Consider the following 21,968-nt stretch of genomic DNA (forward strand, 5'->3'; position numbering starts at 1 on the left):
GGTCACCTCCGGGGCAGGCGGGAATCGAACTCATGCGGAAGTGGCTTCAGATTCTCAGTGCTGTGCTTTAACCCGCTGCACCACCAGGGAGGGCCTATGTTTTTCCAGTTTTGCCTCAGGCCATATACAGTCCTGTCTGCCTGATCTCTTATAGAATGGCCTAGTCTATGGAATCTGACTTTCTTGCAAATTTAAGAGCAAATAAGAGCATTGCTAGTTTTCAGTCTCTGTATCTGTTCAGTAGACTCAGATTTCCCCAAAATGTGTTTCATATCATTTTAGCCTATTTGAATATCAGCTCTTGGCAAAGCAAATGCTTTTTTAATTATTCTGTTTTATCACATTATAATTCCTTTAGGAGGTATTCTTGAAAATACCTAGTGTTTCTAATGTAAATACTATCCTATTCTTTGTTGTGTAATCTGTTTGTTTATATATTAACTTTGGCTCATTTTTACTTCTCTAATCCTCTTGCTGTTCTAATCGCTGCAGCATGGTTGAGGTATGTCTTAGGAATATTTTTTTCCTTTTCTCACTAATTTTCATGCATTCATTCAATAACTTATTTATTCAAGAAATATTTTAGGAATGTCAGCTATTTATCAGTCAGTGTTGTACCAAAGGTAATTCAGCAAGCCAAATAGATTTTAAAATAACAACAGTGATGGCAAATAAAGTAGAAATAGGGTAAAGGGTTTAATGGAAGAGAAAAGCTTCAGTATTTGCTAGGGCTGGCCTGGAAAGACTCACTGAGAAGACACCATTTTGTAAAGCCTCAAAGGCGTTTGGAGAGAGTTCTATCGTGCAAAATAATGCTTTAAGAAGTAGGAATGGAGACTACCAATGTCCTGGGGCCTGAGAACTAGCAAGGAGCAAACGCAAAGGGGCCTTGTCAGACATAGGTTCAGTACAGTGGCATTCTGCGCCCTCATCAGGATGCTTACGGACAGCATGAAAAGCTTCTGGTGAGAAGAGCAGAATCAAACACACAATGTAACAGGGTTACCCTGGTTTCTCCATTGGCAGAGGTAAAACTGTTCTTCAGTCAGTAGGCACAGGAAGCTTCATTCTCGTGTACGTTTATATCATCTCACTGTAGGGGCAACCATATGCAGAAGACATCCTTGAGGGTCTTGGGCAATCATCCAGGTGAGAGGTGCAAGCGGCTTGGCCAGGCAGGTAGCAGCCAGAGTGGTGAGGAGTGGTTCTTTCTGGATACAGGTGAAAAATTGACCTTGACCACTGTTTTGATATTATTCATGATCTGTACTAGGATGTGATTTCATGACTGTAGCATCCATTAGTTTAAATAAATCCGTTTCCTACTGAAAAATCCAAGAGGCAAGTACTCTCTGTGGCTCCTTTCCATCCTAAATCCCAGTCTCCAAGCCCCAGCCCCTTATTTCAAAAGTCACTTCTTCATACACCCCCATTACTGTCCTGGGGTCCATAGTCCCAACTTCTCTGCAGTGACTCTCCTTTCCTGAAGCCTAGGTAGGATTCCTCTCCCCAGATGTCCTTCCCACAGTTCCACTCTGTCTCCCATTCACTCACTTGAGTCATTGACCAAAGTATGTGACCTAAGTCATGCCACCTGCTATATGAAGTAGAGTGTATATGATTGTGATACAGAGGAGAGATGGAAGCTCTTGGATGTTAGCAACCACCTTTTGCCTCCCGGGAGTCCACCCTCAGGATATGTCCTGGTGTTTTATTTTCAACAGTCGTAAGTATCCTGAGAGATTGGGCCACTGCCACGCTTTCACAGAAACTATTTTGCTGTTGTTTTTTTTCTATTTATTTTAGTAATAGGAATACTTTTCCCCAGTAATGAATGTACAATTTCATCTTGCATCTCTGTTCCCTTTAAGCAGGCATTATTTGCTGCTCCTATTCTTATCTAGAAGCAAAATAAAGAGATCTACAGATTGTAAACACATAGCTACAGAACCATTCAATAGTCTACACATTTATTTATTCATCATATGTCATTGAATTTTTGTCTTTGGCTTTTGTCAATTTTCTGATACTACTTACACTTCACTATAGTATGTTCCCTGAATAGAATGGAAAATCCAGACTAGACAATACTAACTTTGTTACCCAAATGGAACTGAGTCCACTTTCCCTTTTCCTTACAAAATATAAACTGATATGGTCAGGTTGTCATACAAACCATATGAGTTTTTTTGTTTTTTGTAAAGTTTAGGATGTGGGAGGGGAGTCTTTTTTCTTTTCAGTTCACTTTACACTAGTCATATTTTTTTATTGTTTTTGCCCAGGGCAAACAAACAGCATTACAGAAAAGACAGTCACCCACAAACTCCCTTGTGACGGGGGTCTTGGAGGCACTTGACACTCAATTCTCCCTCCCACTCAGCTTCATTACCTGATAACATTTTATCTTGGCCAGATCACATAAACTCAGTTTCTTCTTTCATAATATAATATCACTCCTCCCTCTTACAGGGCAACTTTTTTCTTTTTTAATATAGTTTTTACATCATTCTTCATTTTTTTCATCTTGGTTGTAATCCCCATAGGCTTTTGATAATTTTGATAATGTGCCATCACCATAGTCCTGTGTGCTCTTCCCACCCCAGTTTGATCCTTTTCCTCTCTCCATCCCCATAGAATGTCTCTGGTTTATAGTTGTTGATTTTCATTTTTAATTTATTACAATTACTTTTTTTTTCCTGATCCCTTACACTCTTGCAATGAGTGTAACTATCTGGTATTTTTCTTCTTTCTGGCTTATTGCAGTAAGTATAATCCCTTCCAATTCCATCCATGTTGCTGCAGTTGGTATGAGTTTATCTTTTTCATTGCTGAAAATATTCCATAGTGTGTATGTCCCATATCTTCTTGATCCTGCCATCTATTTGGGGGCATTTGGGTTGATTCTACATCTTCCCTATTGTAAATAATGCAGCAATAAACATAGGGGTGCACATGTCCTTTTGAATGAATGTATTTGTGTGTGCTACTTCAAGTCCTGAAAGACCATTGTTGTCATTGTTTTGTGAAGATTCTGTGCAAAAACAAAGAGTATTGGGGTCGCTAGCACTGTCTTCTTACTCTTTCCTGAATCATATAACTTTTTCATCATTATCATTTCCACATTTCCAAATTATCTAAAAGTTTTCACTAGTACTTGGCAAAGTAACCACTTTTTAATTACTGTTGATTTTTTTATATCAAATAGCAAACTGACATCTGACTTTTTGCTACCATATTCATATAGCAAATCAATTATTAATAACCTATTGGATAGCCAAAGATATAAATAAATAGCATGTGTACATTACCAAGTGTTTTGGCAAGTTAAAAAAAAAAAGGACCTTACTAGGTCATAAGATAAAAGCTTGGGGCATTTGGGTTGATTCTATTTTTTAATTGCATTTTAGTTAATATAATCCAAGGGATTTTCTAGATAAAAATCCCCTAGCTTTCAAATTCTTTAATTCATGCCTTATTATTCACTTTTATAAATGCTATTGGCAGTAAGTAAAGAATATGGTGAGGGAAATCATCTGGACAAGATGTGATTATACAGAAAAATAACCAAATGTAAGCATCTAACATGAAAGGCATAAACACACCTAGATAACTACTTTATTATTATTCTTTTTTAGTTTCAGAAATTTTTTTATTTTTTTAATTTTATATATTTTTTACAACATTTTTCATTTTCATACATTGTATGTTTTATCCACTCATGTTTGGTTCCCAAGGAGTTCCCATCACCAGTTCACCATCACAGTAGTCCCTTGTGCTTTTTCTACCTGTTTTAAACCATTTTCTTCTCCTTACCCCCAAAGAATGTCTCTGGATTATAAGTGCCTTTTGATTTCGATTTTTACTTTGTTATAATTACTATTTCCCCCATCCCTTATTTGGGCCCCCTACAATCCTCCTATAAGTGAGATCATCTGGTATTTTTCTTTTTCTTTCTGGCTTATTTCACTGAGCTTGGTCTCTTCCAACTCCATCCATGTTGCTGCAAATGGCATGAGTTACCTTTTTGATCACTGAGTAATATTCCATTGTGTGTATATACCACCTCTTCTTGATCCAGTCATCTATTTTTGGGCACCTGGGTTGTTTCCATTGCTTACCTATTGTAAATAGTGCTGCAATAAACATAGGAGTGCAGGTGGTCTTTTGAATTAATGTTTTTGTGTCTTTTAGGTAAATTCTCAGGAGTGGAATTGCTGGATCAAACGGGCAGTCCATTTTTAGCAATTTGAGGAACCTCCACACATATTTCCATAGTAGTCAGACCAGTTAGCATTCCCACCAGCAGTGTAGGAGTGTTCCTTTCTCCACATCCTCACCAAAATTTGTTGCTAGTTTTTTTAATGTGTGCCATTCTCACTGGTATAAGGTGGTATCTTATAGTGGTTTTGATGTGCATTTCCCTGATTAGCAGTGATGTTGAACATTTTTTTATATGCCTCTTGGCCATTCACACTTCCTCTTTGGAAATGTTTGTTTGTAGCTATTCTGCCCATTTTTGACTGGGTTGTTTACTTTGTTGAGTTTCAACAGTTCTTTGTAGATCTTTGTGATCTGTCCCTTATCATTACTATTGTGTGCAAAATTTTCTCCCAATCAGTGGGTTGTTTCTTTGTTCTGGCTAGTGTCTCTTTTGCTGTACAGAGCTTTTTAATTCGATATATTCCCAGATATTTAGATAACCATTTTAAATGGTCCTGATTTTTTAATTGTGTTTGCTATCATACTATAAAACCTAATTATTCTGTGGAGTAGAACTGAATTAATTCTCTCCTTGAGCACCTAATGCTTTCTTCATTCCAATTTCTTTGAAATTCAAGGTATTTCTGTTGCATATATTTAGTACTTTAAATGTCCACAAAATCAGTAATTCTTTGCTGTCCAAAGCTTAGCCTTTTAGAAGCAAGCGCTTCTATTTGACTGGTTTTATACAACTGTGATTTTAACTACAAGAAAGTTGTCCTGTTTAATTTTTGTAGACAAAATTTGACTTGACTTTTATAAATGAGCTAGTTCATGTTCTCTAAATTTTACCAAGCAACATTTACCTAAGGTGAGATTTTCATGATGAAAGACTTCATGTCGCACAAGATTCCTTCATCCAATATGCTATATATACTATATGATCCTTGGATAAGTAGCTGCTACTATTTTACTGAGAGTTCCTGACAAACCTTACATTGACTTCCAGTTGTAGAGAATAGAGATACAAAGATACACCAGTTATTACATCTGCAAGTACTTTATTTTCAAAGACATTATTCATTTGAACAACAATGCATGAGCCATATTCTTATTGATGTTCAAACTACCCATTTAAAGCAAGTGTTAAAAGAAAAAAATGCTAATGAACTATTTACTACAGTATCTTGTTGCTCACATGTATTAAACTCTTTATTCCACCTACAGACTATCCCAGGTTATTTTTATAGTTTCTGAACCCATCTGTTCTAACCTGTACTTGATACTATTTAGAATACAGATGTTAATTACCTTTTTAATATTTCCCTGCTCCTTGGTATAAGTCTCAAATGCCCTGAAGCAACTCTCAGTCTCAACATGCAGGTTTTTTCTGTTTTTTTTTTTTTTTTTTTTTTTTTTCCACAGCAGCAGAATTCAGGGCTCTTTTCTCCCAACCACCTGTGCTTGGAGAGACACTGATTTCTCCCTCTAGAGAGAAGTATAGAAATGATGCTGTATTCATCTGCACTTGATTCCTATCTGAGATTGAATAAAATAATCTGAGTTGAATAAAATAATCTGAAGTCTAACTATCTTAGACGGATTTTTTTTTAACAGGATAAGTTCAAACATGTCAGAGGTTCCCTCCCACCCCAAAGTCTGTCCAGCTCTTCACTTTGAAAACTACCATTTACTGCCATGATGTATAGCCACAGCTGGGTTTATTCCCATGACTACACAGTCCACCAGTCAAGTGTGGCTCTTTTATGGGTTGTTCCCAACTGTGGGTTCTAGTGTTTTTGTTTTTTTTTTTTTTATAATAAATTCCCTAAGGGGCCCTAAAATTGATTCTGCAGTTGATTTTCTTTCATTCTTTCTTTTTTTTCTGATAAGAACTTTTAAGATCTACTTTCTTAGGAACTTCCAAATAGTTACTACAGTGTTACGATGTCAACATGCTCTTCTCTATAATTGTTATGGGTATGTCAACTGATTGTTTTGTTTCTTGTTTAGGGTTTAGGAAGTTGCTATTGTAATGATTGAATTATATCTCCCAAAGGTTACCTGAAGGCAAATAAGAGTACCACTTAGAATAAAAATAATGTAGATTTTGGAGATGAGTTTGGAGCATGGGATCCTTGGGTTCACTCTGGGAAAGTTTCCCCAGAGCTCTCCTTTCAGGGCCATGAGATGAGTTTCTCAGGCAAGTTTCTCCATTTGACATAGATATTAGATATATTTAAAGCACAGAGTTATTAGGAAAAGGGACAGTAAAGAGAAAGAAACTTGCATAGACACAAGTGGGCAGGAAGAGTTGCCCTGAAAGGGTCAGGTTTGCTGAGAGAACCTTGTGTGGTGGCAGATGGGTGGCCTTGAGGAGAGTGGCTTCTGCTGAAGGAGGTCAGTAAAGGGAAGCCCCAGCTGGGTACAAGAGGCTGCTGCCCACAGAGGGAGGGAGAGGGTGGGAAGAAGCACCTGTATAGTTACAGGTGGGCAGAGGACTGCTGCCCCGTGCTGGTGCAGACACTGCGCTGATACAGCCCTTTTCTCTTGGGAGAGGCTTACTCCTTTGTGGAGTGACCTGTTTGCCCATGATTTTGGAGAACTATGTGGAATCCTAAAGGGACTGGAGATTTCACAATGGGTCCAATCTCTGTATCTTTACCCTCAGGTCTGTGCTTCCTGACACTCCCTACAGCAGTCTGATATAGCAGTCTGATACCTGCTTGGGCCTTATGCCTTGTGATAAGGCACTAAGGGTCTTGGTTTCTATGGCTGGGTTAATGGTCATGTTAATCCCCCACCTCCCTGTGTGAGTCAGGTTTTAACCTTGTGATGTCTCCTCAGGTTTTCTAGTCTTTCCTCTGTCAAAAACATCACTTTTAATGGTTGCTGAGGATGACTTTAAAAACAACTTCTTTGTAGAAATTATTTGTACTTTGAGAAATCTTATAGCATTTTTTTTTTTGCTCAATGATAGCTCTTCATTTTATTACTGAAAGTTGCAGAGGGAAGTTTGTCTTACAGTTGTAAAGAATGGACTTTTGTTCCCTTGAGGGAGTTCTTTCATTTTAATATTTTATTAACCCTTCATAGTTGATCGTTGAACTAAAAAGACAATCAGAAAGGGAGGGAGGGCCTGACAAGACCATATTCTCAACAACTGTTAGCTGAGTAAATGAATGAAAGGGAAAAAGGAGCTCTGAAAATCTAAAAAAGTTTCTCAGGAAGGAGCACTCAGGACTTCTGGGATCTCAGGTAAGAACATTGACCTCATTCTGAGCTTAGTATGATTTTGTCATAGGGAAAACAGGAAGTTCTTCTCAGGACAAGACAATGCAGAGAAGATGAATGCTAAGAGATGAATAAGATGAACAGAAGATAAAGGCAAAGAAGAAAAAGCAGACTAGAGTCTCTAAAGAAAAGTAACTCATATGTTGCAAATTTGCCTCCTTTTCTCTCTTTCCCTTCCCTTTCCTTCTTTGTGGTCCTGAAAATCAGAATTCCAAAGGGAGATTTAAGAGCAATTTGGAAAGATGTTAAGTAAGACAACACCAGGTGGTACAAGGCAATTTCATTCTCCTTACCAACAGAGCTAAAGACTGAGAATGCTGTTTAATAGAAGAGCAGGGTGGAGAAGAGGAGGCATAGGAGGCAGAGAGAGCGTGAGTGTGTTTGCTGAAGGCGGCACAGCAATGGACAGGTCTTTCACAAGAAATCGTTTAATACATGCTTTATTTTTCCTTTTCATCTTACCTCCTGCTAGAAAATTGGTGGCGCAGACATCTAAGACATTTTCTCCAGAACAAATATTTACATAGAGGTTGCGTGTTGACATTGTGTGGTCTCAGCAGGACGCTGACAGATCCTCTCAGGACATGTAAGTACAGAAGACAGGGCCTGCCACCCCATGAGAAGATGCTGGTTTTGGAGGCTCCCCAAGTCGGTTCTGTCCTCCAGTCCAGACTAGATCAAGTGTAGTAATTTTATTTTGAAAATATAATAAAGGATCTGCTTCTAAACGTTTACATGTTTTTATGTCCTACTGGTGTTTTTCCAGTGGGAAAATTAAATTTCCTAAGCACATTCTATTTAATTAGGGAAGCCATTAAGATAAGCCAGAAGATCTTACTGCTGATAATGTTATGATTTCAGTTTCTATACCCTTTAGCATGTTTAGTCACTTTCCTACTCTGGACAGAAGTCACCGAAGTTTTATGTCTTTATCCTTACCAGTGACGTTCCATAGCCAAATTCTCTTCCTTTAGGATTTCTGCCACAGCCAGCGAGATTATGAGGAAAACTCAAACATGATTCTACTGAACCTGAATCCTAAGGGGGGGCTCCCGTAGCCCCTTTAAAAGTTATGCACTCCTCTTGTTTATGAAGGTCAGGAAGTGTGAATCAAAGAAGCAGGTAAAAAGCTTTTTCCCCTCAAGGGAATCAAGTTTTCAAGTTTAAAGACAGAAACATGCGGGCACAATGAAGTGACTTTCATAAGATTTGGAGAGCAAACATTCTGGTGACCAGACCCTCCTCATAAACAGGAAGTGGTCTGCCCAAAGTGGGCCTTGGTCAAACTCAGAAATTTTGACTGTTTTTCCTATTCCACTCTGCCCTCTTGACTAGTACAGCTGTTTCTGTGAAAGGATACCTTCTAGTTTGTCTGTATTCAATTTGCCTATCTCCCTCTTTGTGTTCGTGAGATCAACCTTGCTAAATTTAAGGATTTATTGACTCTAGGCCTAAACATCTTTGTGTTCGTGAGATCAACCTTGCTAAATTTAAGGATTTATTGACTCTAGGCCTAAACATCTCAAGTTATTTGGAATTTTACTTTATTAAAAAAAGCAATGCTGGCCCTCCCTGGTGGACCAATAGGTTAAAGCACAGCACAAAAAGCTAAAGCCACTTCCGCATGAGTTCGATCCCTGCCTGCCCGGGAGGTGACCACATGGTGCAGCAGACCTCTCCTGACCCGCCCGCTGCTCCCCTCAGCAGTGTACTTCCATGATCTGCCTGTTCTGCTCCCCGCTCTCTGTTTCTGGTGAATCCTTTCGCCACCTCTGCACTTCTGGCCTGTACCCCAGTTCTGTATGCACAAATAAATAAATCTTTAAAAAATCTTTAAAAAATAAAAGTAATGCTTTGTTAGACAATACTAAAACTGATTACAAATGTAAAAAATGTAGATAGGAAATAGAAAAATGTACAAAAGGCTTTTCCTATTTTTCCTTACTTTTTTTTTTTTTTTTTGATAGAGCACTAGGAAACATAGGAAAAGGCTAGGATGAAATCCCATACTAGGTATTCATATGTAGTTTGGGTTGATAGTAGAATTTCAAATGTCCTGACCATTGTGAGGATTAAGTGAGTTAGTGAGTTTAATTACCACCTAACAGAGTTCTTGTCTCCTAGTAAGAATTTAATACAGTTAACATAAAGCATTATGATTAATGTCACTCATTTGTCATGAAGATTAAAACCTCTTCTTCTGTCCCCTGAAAAGCCAGAGCTAGACATTAGCAATCTTTTCTCTGAGTTTTTTTTTTTTTTTCCAAGGCCTCAACTTGGTTCACTGAAGTTCTCAAACAGTGGGAACTTTGGCATTTTTTTTTGTTGGCCCAGAGGTCTCAGATTCACACGGGACATTGATCCACCAAGGTAAACTGGCCCTTCTGGTCAGATGTTCAAAGACCAACTTCCCACACAAAGCCAGAGAATTAAGAAAACATCCAGATAGGTTATATCACCCAAGTGAGATTTGTATAGAAAGATTTCAAATCCCTGCAAATTTGCTCTATGGGAAAGAACTGTTTTCCACTTTCCTGGAATGCCAGGTCTTAAAGCTATGACTTACTCATAAGGAAAAGAAAAATAAAGCTCCAGCTTTGTTCATTCATCAAATACTTATTGAGAACTTCCTGTGTCACTTCTTAGGAATCAGATGTCAAAGGTGAAGAAGTCTAAATCTAGGGGAGAAGTTGTAGGAACACCAAATGATGGCAATGTAACTGCAAGTCAGATCTGGGGAGGCTGAAATGTGATATTATTTCTTGAAGTATGAATAGGAGTTTGCCAAGATGAAAACAGAAAATGCCATTGTAGAAAGATGGTAAACCATGTGCAAAGAGTCAAATCAGCAGATACCCTGGATTATTGAGCAAATGAGTAAGTGGTTTAGGATCACTAGGACCTCTCTCTTTGCAGAGGGGCTGAAAGAAGGTAAAAGCAGTGATTGCCTACAGCTGTGGTGCTCAGACCCAGTAGGAGGTAATTAATTCATTTCAAGAGGGACCTACCAAAATCCAGACTCCACAAGCTAATGAAATGACTCATCTGAGTGAAGTGTCAAGGTATAAAGTCTACACAGCCAGAGGGGATGCTGAGCCAGAGGGGAGACATTTGCAGAAACAGGAAGATTTATTTTTAGGGTCTAGGACAGAGCAGACACATGTAGACAAGACGCTTGGAACCAGAGCAGAGCATGGTAAGTCTGGAGATGTAGGTCCTGGGATTGTGAAGTCCCTTTTCCAAGGTGTTGAATTTTGTCTTTTTCTGCAGGCGAGAGTGAACTGTCAGACTGTATTTTCACCTGCAATGTGGAGAATGTTTAGGAAAGAGACTGGAATTCATGTTTAGTTAGGGTGCTAACTGTGCTTTCTGAAGGAACTCGATGGGAGTACAGGTGGAAAGGAGAGATAGATGAAACATGGTAGGTGTTTCTGGACTAGAAATGGCAGGATCTTGTAATGCTGGTGAAGGGGAGCAAGGAGGGATGAGTTTTGTCAAAGATGGTAATGGAGGGAATCTGGTTAGAGAGTTCTGTAGGTGGCAGGGACCTGGGAAGAGATGCAAGAAGCTACACAGCTGACTTTGCTCCTGGCGCCGTGCTCACCACTTTACATGCTTAGTGCAGTCACACTTACTGCAGCCCTCAGAGGGGCTATGATTATCCCCACTTAAAAAAGGGTGACTGAGGCACTGAAAGGAGAAAAGTCATCTACCCTCATTTCCAAAACCATAAGTGGTTGAGCTGACTGTGGACCCAGCTTGACATTGCCTTTTATGACAAGTGTTTGCTGCCTTTCCAGATAATAAGATATAATCCCAGCTTGAAAGTCTGAACCATTCCAGGATTTCAGAATCGGTAGGGCCTATTTGTATGAGTGATGAGGAGCCCCAGGCGGCTGACTCACAGGAGGGCAGACACAGAGGGAGAGAAAAGGGAAGGCGGGCGGGATGTGAGACATACAGTCAAGTCTGTAATGTCTTCAGGGACTCCCACTGGAGTAATATTTAGGGCAAATGAACACTGCTGAGGCGTTTGCACCATTGGCCTCAGCGGCTATCTCCTGAGGCCATGAATGCAGGAGGTGCTTGTGAGTGGGGTTGCCCAGCGCATGTGCCTGATGGTGGACAGCTGGAGTATGGGGTGGGCACCTGTAAGTGGGCACCCCTGAGCCTGGAGGCCGAGCATATATGAGCGATGTGGCAGAGGCCCGTGCGGCAGAGAGAACAGTGGCAGAGGGTGGTTATGCAAGGGGCGGGGGGCCTCCAGACGACACCAGAGAAAGCCCAAGTGGTGAATAACCTGCTGGGGGCTGGGAGGCCTGCCAGAATCCTGGTCTCTCGGCCCCTCTGCCCGCATGCTCCTGCCACACAAACGTGCTCTTCAGTAACAGAGCAGATGGTAAACATGAAGGCCTGCTTCATGCACCTCTCCCCAAGACATGGCAGAGCAGGTGGGTCAAGGGGAGAACGTATTTATAGCCTCAGGAGGATTGAAAGCCACAGGCAGAAACTGGGGAGCTGTGCCCAGGGTAACTGAATAGGTTGGGGAGCCCTTATCAGAGTATTTAGAGATTTAGGGGTCATCCAAAGTGGCTTTCGGGGTCCCATGGAGGGAAAGGACATCTCCTTTGTAGCAACCAAGAGGATTCATTTCTCAAACCTATGATGCACACTTGCGGGCCTCTCTGAAGTACTGGGGGAAACCTACAAAGGCTAGTGTTCCTACAAGTCTCCCAGTGACATGGTCTTGGACGTGGTGCTTTTGTTCCTGTAACTGTGCAATAAATAATTACAGTAATTGGGCTCATCTGCTAAGCGCTTACTCTCTCCCAGTTGTTTACACACATTCTCTTATTTAACTCCCAACATATTCCTGAGAGGCAAGTGCTATTACCATCCAACCTTGCGCCTGTGAGATAGCCCCACTCTACCCAGGTGAAAAGTTTATGAAACAAGGATCCTGTAACCTTCCTGTGATACCAGTCTTTTCTAAATGAATTGAAAAGTCCAATTTGAATATATCTTACATAAATTCTTAGGCTGCTCTGAAGACAGTCAACATGTTCTCTTTTTCTTTTTCATTTGAAGTTTGTTTTCACAGCTGACTAGATTTGTCTCAGGCACCCTGGAGATGTGAAGTGACATCACCATCTGATCAGCATCTAAAAACATGTTGGCTAATTTAAAAAATAGAGATTTATATTTGACCATTTGAGCAAGCTGTGTGAAAACCCTGAGTAAACAGCCTGTTCTGCAATTTGTTTTTAAAACAAGCTTTTCAGTCTCTAGGGCTGAGAGGATTCTGTTTCAAGGGTGTACACTGTGAATCACAGTTTTAAAGAAAGACGACAAATACAAATCTCAGCCAAACAATTTGTAAAGCTGGACTGCTGACAGAAATCCAGGACGCCGCAAAAAACAACCAACACAAAAAATATGGTTAAGTGCTAGATGGAAGCTGAAGTAATGAAGGAGAATGAAATAAATGCCGGGCGCGAGCAGAATGCACTAGGCAGTCTTGCTTTGAAAGCTGAGCGAGCACACAGGACCTGAGCCTTGAGAACACTAGGGGAAGCCTGAGGGGCAGCTTTTCTGCATTTAAGTACAAACCAAATTCAACTGCCCCATGTGTGTTCAGTTTGTCCTGGGAACAGGGAACTAAACGTTTCACTTCAGAGTCATGTGTTTTGTTGTTTTTTGTTCACTTAATCAGTACAAATCTTTTTTTTTTTTTTACATGATTAGTTTCATGTATTTCATGGCCTTTTAAATGATGATGATGAGGAGGAGGAGGCGGAGGCTCACAGGTCTTTTTTGCTGAAGCCTGGGCAACAGGACTCCTTGGAGCAGCAATGGTGATTTCCCCACCTGCTGCTGGAATTGCTGCCTGGGGTGTCCCTTCCCCCAGGCCCTGGGTTTGATTGCTGGAGCCCATAATATTCCCACCACAATGGGAGTTTGCAGACCTCCCACAGGGCTGCTTTCAGTAAGCACCCAGGCCGCCCTGCAGTAGTAGGAGGTCATGTGGAAGTCCACCTCAGTGCACCAGTCTTAATGGCCACCCCTGAGCCATCCTCCCAGCACCGCTTGGGGTTCAGGGTCCTGGGCCCACAAGCACTTTTGGGCAGTGCAAGTGGCGTGGGTAGTGGGTATTTTACCACCCACCACCAGTGGCCTCAATGGGGCTCAGGCTGCTGGCAGATGCCAACAGTGATGGCAGAAGACATGCTATGCTAGGGCAGAGTCCTGGTTCGGGGCTACAGGGAGGACCTTGGGGTCCCCTGAGGCCAGATCCAGCACTGTGGCTCCCTAGAGTCGCCCCCAGAAGAGAAGTCCGTGGAGTCCCAGGCCAACTGGTGCAGCTGCAGCCCCCACCCTCTTTGCGTAGTTACACCCAGCCCCACTGAAGGGCTACCAGGTGCAGAGAGCCTTCAATCCCACTGAGGCCAGCTCCGGCTGTGGGTCCTCAGAGACCACGAGCCCATGAGCTTGCCCAGAGGTCAGGGCAGGTCCTGTCTGTGCAGGCATCAAGTGATCCCTTTTATATTTGGCTCCTGGAACACAGAATGGACCAATCAGGTGCAGCTAAATGAACCAATCTGTTTCTTTTCTTTTTTAAAAAAATGTTTATTTATTTATTCATGTAGAACCGGGTATAAACCAGAGGTGCAGGGACGGTGAGAAACTTCAGCAAAGACAGTGGGGAGCAGAACAGGCAAATTGCCAAAGTACAATGCTGAAGGGAGCAGTGGCAGGTCAGGAGGGGTCTGCTGCCCCATGTGAGTCACCTCCAGGGCCGGGGCCAGGGATCGAACTTGCACTGAAGTGGCTGCCGCCAGCTTTCAGGGCTATGTCCCAACCCGCTGTGCTACCAGGGAGGGCCACGAACCAATCAGCTCATTAGCTAATCAGTTGAATAAAACATTAAGATAGATTGGTACTAAATGGTTCAGTCTGTCACTTAGGATTGAAAAAGGTCCAATCAAGCTTGTAGGGTGGGGAGTCTCTGAAAGAAGATATAAGCCAGGGCAGAAGACAGCTTGGGACTCAATTCCTGGTTTCCAGAGAAAGATGTGCCCTGTTTCTGCCCTCTGAAGACAGAAGCAGCATCCAGCTGCCAACCTCTGAAGAGAAGCTGAAGAACTTCACAGAGACCTGCTGCTGCACCTGCCTCCTGCTCTGCGTCTGCCACTGCCTTGTGGCACTGCTGGCCAGTGCTCTCCAGTACTGTTAACTGGCCACCAGCTCTCTGTCTGGGTCACCACCACAGTGGTCTATGACACTGCCTCCTGGAGACCAGCAGTGACCCGGCCCGTGCTGACCAACACTGTTGACAGGTAACTGGCACCTTGAGGGGTCATCTCTACGAGCTGTTCACCACTTCTGGTCACTCAGCACCGCCTTCCAGTACTGTTGCCTCCATTCCGTCCAGCACCAGGCGCTGTCCACCCAGCCTTCAGACTGCTGCAGAGGCTGCTGCAGTTTCATCTCAGTGACCCCCACCTGTGAGCACCTCCAGCTGCCACTGGGAGTGGGGTCCTGGCTACTGCTTGCTGGTGTGCCTTAACTCCAGGCCTTGGACTATGGGACAGCACCATCTTGAAGGAGTGGCCTTTTGTTTGGGACTTCTGGACACTGTGGACACTATATGAGACCGCTGGCCACTTGTGGCCTTAGAAACTCTTTGTTTCTCCTATTTGTTAAATAAAAACTATTGTTGTTGTTCCCTGAACCTGCATGGTCTTGCCATAGTGTCTGTGGGAGAGGACAGGGTGAAGCCCCCAGGCCCTATACTTTGAGTACTCTAGCCCTCTGGTAGTCCTGTCTTGGAACAGTTTCTATAACTATTAATACTTTTTGAGTTCTCTGCCTTCAAAATGTTTTGGAGTCTCTCTGTTCCTCACTTAGTGGAAGGCTTTTATCTTTTTTTAACTGATGTTACAGTACCTAGAATAGTGTCCATAGACCTTGAATGAACATAGATGTTCATTCAATATTTCCTGATATATGAACAAATAAAAAGCCTGATTCACTTTGGCAGACAATATTCTAACTGCTTTATTGATTTATTTAATTTTTTCTACAATTCTGTGAAGTAGAAATTATTATTCCTACTTTACAGATGAGCCAAATGAGTCCCAGAGAATTAGCTTATCTAAAGGTCACATGCTTGTAAGTGGCATGTGCACTTACAGAGCACAATCAAATCCTGCTGATCTCACTCTGGAATATATGGGTGCTCTTTAGGACAATGTTATTGGTCTTCAAGTTTCACTTTTAATTTATCCTCATTTTCCTAAGTTTTACTTTCCTGTAAGAGTCTTCTAACATGTCAAACTATTTTACACCAAAGTCATCCTTGGTACAGAGAGAAAACCAATATTTTTCACTTTTTAAAGTATATGTTACTCAATATTCTTATTTGTGTCAAAGGGTTTTCAATTACTTTAGATGTAGGAAAAAGTTAAAATTGGAAAATAGGAATATTACCCAAAAGGGGAAACTTAAATCTTTATCTTCTTTCAAGCAATGATATAAGATATAATGATTTTATTTAAAAAAATGTGTTTATGCATACAAGAGCTGGGGTACAGGCCAGAGATGCAAGAGGTGGGGAGGGGTTACAGTTCAGGAGGGACAGAGTTGGGGGCAGAACAGGTGGAATGACTAAAGTACACTGTTTGGGGATCAGCAGGCAAAACAGGAGAGACCTGTCTCTCCAGGGCTAGCTCCCAGGCCCAGGATCAAACTCATGCTACAATGGCTGCTGAAAGCTTTATAGTGCTGAGACTTAACCCCTTGTGCCACCAGGGAGGCCCTATTATGATTCTAACTGCAAAAATATTTTTTTATTTTGAAGTGTTAGTGAAAACCATTAAAAGAATAAATCATATGAGACAAACTTACCCATGTTATAAAATTATAAATTAAGTTTTTTTTAAAGGTTTATTTATGCTTATAGAACTGAAGTATAGGCCAGAGGTGCAGGAGGTGAGAGGCTTCACCAGAGACAGAGAGGGGAGTAGAACAGGCAGATTGATGAAGTACACAGCTGCGGGGAGCAGTGGGTAAGGCAGGAGAGGCCTGCTGTGCCGTGTGGGTCATCTTGAACTTGTGCTGAGCTTTAACCTGTTAGCTTCGCAGTGCTGGATTTTAATCTGTTGTACTACCATGGAAACCCCCATAAGTTAACTTTTTAGCCTTAACTTTCATATTGCCTTACTAATTCTTCAGAGAATTTTCTTTCTTTCTTTCTTTTTAAGATTTATTTATTTATTCATACAGAACTGGGGTGCCAGTCAGAGGTGCAGGGGCTGTGAGAGGATTCACCAGAGACAGAGTGGGGAGCAGAACAGGAAGATCTACAAAATACACTGCTGAGGGGAGCAGCGGGTGGGTCAGGAGAGGTCTGCCTGCCATGTGAGTCACCTCCTGGGCCAGGGCAGGGGATGGAACTTGCAATGAAGTGATAGCTGCCATCTTTCAGTGCTGCATCTCAACGGGCTGTGCCGCCAAGGAGTGTCAGAATTTTATTTTTTTATAACAATCAGATCTATGAAAATGATGCTATGTTTAGAGAAGTGCAGGCTTCACAGAAAAGAGAGATAAAAACATCATTTTGTTACAAATTGCCCTCTGGCTGCACTACCATTTTTTCAAAATTCTTGTAAATTGGATGTATTTATTTGTTCAGGCAAAGCAAATTCAAGGAAAACTTCTGTTTACCATTGTATTCTGGTGAGTTTGCTAAAGTATTTTTATCCATGCAAATGTGAACACATGATTAATCTACATTAAAATTTCTTGTGTGATCAAACTCCATCTTTTCTATTGGATTTTATGTTACCTGTGAGAACTGTTTCCTTTGCAGTTAATGAAATTTCTGCTCCTGCTCTCCCCACAGAGTATTTGTTCCTTTTGTTTTTAGGAAAAGCATGACAATAGGAGGGAATAGGAATTTGCTGAGCATGTGACCTTCTTCTTGATGTTTCTTGGGTCTTCTGATTACCGGCTATCAGCACATACAATTGAAAGAGGACATAGTTTTAAACTGAGCACTTTATTAGTAGTAATTTTTGAAGGGAACAACAATGCTTTTTGGAATCCTCAGAATCTTATAAACACAGAGCCCTTAAAAGAGGCCTTAATACTCATTTTGTATAGCTTCTCAGGTAATTCAGAAATTACGTATTTGCTAAACCTTCACTGAACTATATGAGTATAAAACAAGAACTGGACTACTGAATTCTTAAAAATTTTTAAAAGTATTACTTTTTCTCTTGGAAAATGTTTTATAATTAACATGGAAAAATACAGTCATATAATTTCTGTCAATTTAGCTGAGTTAGTGGAACAATCCTATGTAACTAGATGAAGCCTCTTTTGGAGTAACCATACATTTGTCTGAGAAGACCATACAAATGCGAAATCTGAATTTTACTTAAATATGTGTGAAAATACACCAATAAACTGTCATTTAACAAAATCCATTGTGATCCTATGTATACTAATTTAGAAGATTCTCCTACATTGATTTTTCAAACAATGACTATGAAACCTGGTAGGATATCTATGTGGACTTTAGGAAGAGGCTCTTTAGAAGCTTTCTTTTTTGCAATTATAGGTTTTTCCTTTATAGGTGTAGATGCTTTGGGAAAAAAAATAACAAAATTCTCTTATCAGACAATTTTCTCAAGCTTTGATCTATCAAGTTTTCTTTTAAAAATCATTTTTATTTCAGGTTTGTGTTCACATTTTTTTTTTTAAAGATTTATTTATTTGTACATACAGAGCTGGCCAGAGGCTCAGGGGTGGTGAGAGGCTTCACCAGAGACAGAGTGGGGAGCAGAACAGGCAGATCAACGAAGTACACTGCTGAGGGGAGCAGCGGGCGGGTCAGGAGAGGTCTGCCACGCCATGTGGTCACCTCCGGAGCAGGCGGGGATCGAACTCATGCTGAAGCGGCTCTAGATTCTCAGTGCTGTGCTTTAACCCGCTGCGCCACCAGGGAGGGCCTGTGTTCACATTTTAATTTCAGATTTATGTTCTTGAGTGAAGCTAAAGATATTTAAGTGTGTGTAGACAACATTTTTCATCCAGATCTATCTTTCATTTATCTGAGGGGAAAACAAACCATGGCCCCTTCACTTCCCCAGTCAACCCAACAAAGCATGCTCTGCTCTAAGAAACATTTCCAAATATTTGCTAAGATCTCTTCCTGCCACCTCCCACACATTTCCAGGGTCTACTCAAGAGTGGTCTTTTCCCCAAGTATATCTTTACTCTCTCCTCTCCCTGGCCCCCACGGATCTTCTAGTTTTTATTTGGGGAGGGGAGGTAATTTCTGATCATTGAAAAAAATATTCTTAATATGTATAGCCACAATAGTTAACGTTTTAACCACACCATAACTCACTGACTGAAATGATTTCGTTTTTAACATCTGCTTGTTCTGCTCCCTACTCCATCTCTGGTGAACCTTCTCACCCCTCACACCTCTGCCTACATCCTATTTCTTATATGCATAAATAAATAAATCTTTAAAAAATATATATAGCATCCTTCATTTTATTACAGGGTAGCCCAGAGTGGACTGGGCCGCCTGTCTGTGGCACCTCACCTGCGCGTTCACAACTCAGTTACACTGCAGGTACACACAAAAGGGTCAGTAATGGGTTTATTTACAAAAGGGGAAAGGAATAGGAAACAACCCAGGGAAAGAGAGTAAGGTATTCCAAAGTAAGTGGAATACCTTAAGGCTAGGCTGACTGAACACATGGAGTCACCAGGTCAGGAGAGCTGCTTCCTGGAGGGAGAGAGCCAGCAAGAGAGCACGAGATGCAATCACGCCCTATTTATCCCCCCAAAATGTCCCAGAATCCATTCATGCTAGTTCTGCCCTTGGCTTCTTGCAGTTCTCTCCCTGGTACTGCTGGGAGTTGTAGTTTCCAATCACTGGAGTAGGGGGTAGAGTCCAGAAAGCTGGAGTAGGGGGTGGAGTCCATAAGACTCTGCAGAGTTCCTTTAGGACATCCTGCCCCTTAACAATTTAGGACATCCTGCCCCTTAACAATTTCATGGCTCTTTTTCAATCATTTTGAGACCATGGGTAATGTGGCAATAATGATACATTAATTTCCCAAAATTTCTGGGAAATGAACCTACATAGGTATATCTTAGAGATAATAAGTTTTGCAAGTGCTGTTTTCACATACTAACTATAACCTGAAAGCAGAAATTTGTGTAGGAATAATACAGCCTGTTCAGGACAAGTTCTAGCTGGCAATGTTTATATTTATTTATATTTTTTGAAGGTTCTTTATTTGGAGCTCAAGAACAAACATGTTGAGAGCAAAGACTGTGCTTTTTACTACTTTTTATTTTCCTTGTAATTCCCTAAGAGCTTAGCTTACAGAGAAGATATTTAGTAGTGGAACTGCCGCCTCATTAATGGAAAGTGTTTGTGGAAGGGGAAGACTCTTACTGAGTTTGCTCCTATGTAGGTGTTTAAGAGCTCCAGGGAATGAAAACCTTGTTGCATTAGATCCCTGGTTGAGAAATCCTTTTCCCATTTTAACATCAACCTGGGAAATGATCAATAGCTAAACTGGAAATATGCTGTTGTGCATACAGGTCATGTAAGAGATCCTTGTCTGAGCTTAAAAAGCTATTTAAGTAGAATTCACATCCACCATGAAACAAAATTTCATCTTAATTACTTTTAATATTGAGCTTTATCTAAAAATGAAACTAGAGAATGTGAATTCTAAAATTTCTATTAGTAAGGCTTACATTACATAATGTGATAGTATGAACTAAGTCTTAAGTAAACCAATAATATGTGCCTGCTCTGCTCCCCATTCTGTCTCTGATGAATCTTCTCACCCACTACACCTCTGTCTATACCCCACTTCTTGTATGCATAAATAAACAAATCTCTAAAAAAATATATAGCATCCTGTATTTCATGGCTCATTTTCAATCATGTCATTAAGAAATTTATTTACAAAAAATATCTCCTAGCTTTTCCAGTTTTCCTTAAGAGCCTCCTTTCATCTCTTGATACTCAAATCATTCTCTTTTGAAGTGACTACCTCATATGGATACCCCCTCCAGTTTTTATAGTCTAACACTGTCAGAGCCTCCCCGGTCAATGATTGTGCCTGTGCTGAAAGTTGTTCTCTAACATCATTTCCATGAAAAACTTCTTATTTCATGAGATTGCAATTTTCCTTGTGCTCATCTGCCCTGGGTGCTTACAACCTGTGACAATCAAATTGCTAATAACTTACAACCTTGATGAGCTGATGGAGACAGACTATATACATATATATGCCGGAAGAGTAGTAATGGTCATGCTTGGCAACTTGTTAGTGGCCTATTTTCATGTTGATATTGTTTCATAAAGCTATGTAATTTGGGGGCTTAGATGAAAACTTTTGCCCATCCCTATTTAAACTAGTGGGTGGAGGGAGAGGAGGAAAGAATTAGAATGATTTGAAGTATTTCCTCTTGCTTCTCTTCCTGCTTCATCCCATTCAGTCCTCTCAATGGTCAATATTTTTCCTGAATAACATCCTCCCTCCTGCTTCAACATTAACCCAAGTTACTAACATTTCCCACCTCTTTTTTCCCTCAAACACAATCATTGAGGGGGAAAGAAAGAGATGCTGGAAGGACCTGAAGGATCAGAGTGATTTTCCAAGATGTTTAGGCCTATTAAACAATGATGAGATGGATTTAGACCCTGAGAAAAGGTAGGAAGATTGCACCTTTAGTTGCTATCCCCATAATTTAAATTCTCAAGACACCCTAGGGACCAGGGTGTAGCTCTGTGGAACAACTACTCTAATTATAGCCCTTCAGGGAATGCTGTAATGCTACCTCCAATCTCCCTCTCCACTACCTACCATCCATTACTCCCCACCCAACTAATCACTACAGCCCAGCCAGGCCCATAGGCACCATCCTCATTGCTTTGCCAAAGCCAAAAGCTAGAGTAGATAGATGACATTTCTGTTCTAAGAACATTGTCTCAGGCCACAATGGAACTCCCACAATGCAATACGCTACATGCTATGTAGACTATAACACTATGTTATAAACTGTAAACTATGTCAACAAAATAAATCTATTTGTGATGACATGTAAAGATGTCCAAAAGACATTAAAAATAGTAACTCTGTATCCATAATATAACATTTTGTTTAGACATTTATAGTTACATAAACAGATGTTTTCCCCAACTTAGGGTTTTTCAGTTTTACAATGGTGTGAAAACAATAAACATTCAGTAGAGACTGTACTTTGACTTATGAATTTATCTTGTTCTCTCATGATGTCCTATTAAAGCCTATTAAAATAGGTTTTGTGTTAAATGATTTTGCCCAAGTGTAGGCAAATATAAATGTTCTGAGCATGTTTAAGATAAGCAAGGCTAGGCCCTCCCTGGTGGCGCAGCGGGTTAAAGCACA

The sequence above is a fragment of the Condylura cristata genome, unplaced genomic scaffold, assembly GCF_000260355.1.
Source record: "Condylura cristata isolate star-nosed mole 26May11 unplaced genomic scaffold, ConCri1.0 scaffold00030, whole genome shotgun sequence".
NCBI lineage: Eukaryota > Metazoa > Chordata > Mammalia > Eulipotyphla > Talpidae > Condylura > Condylura cristata.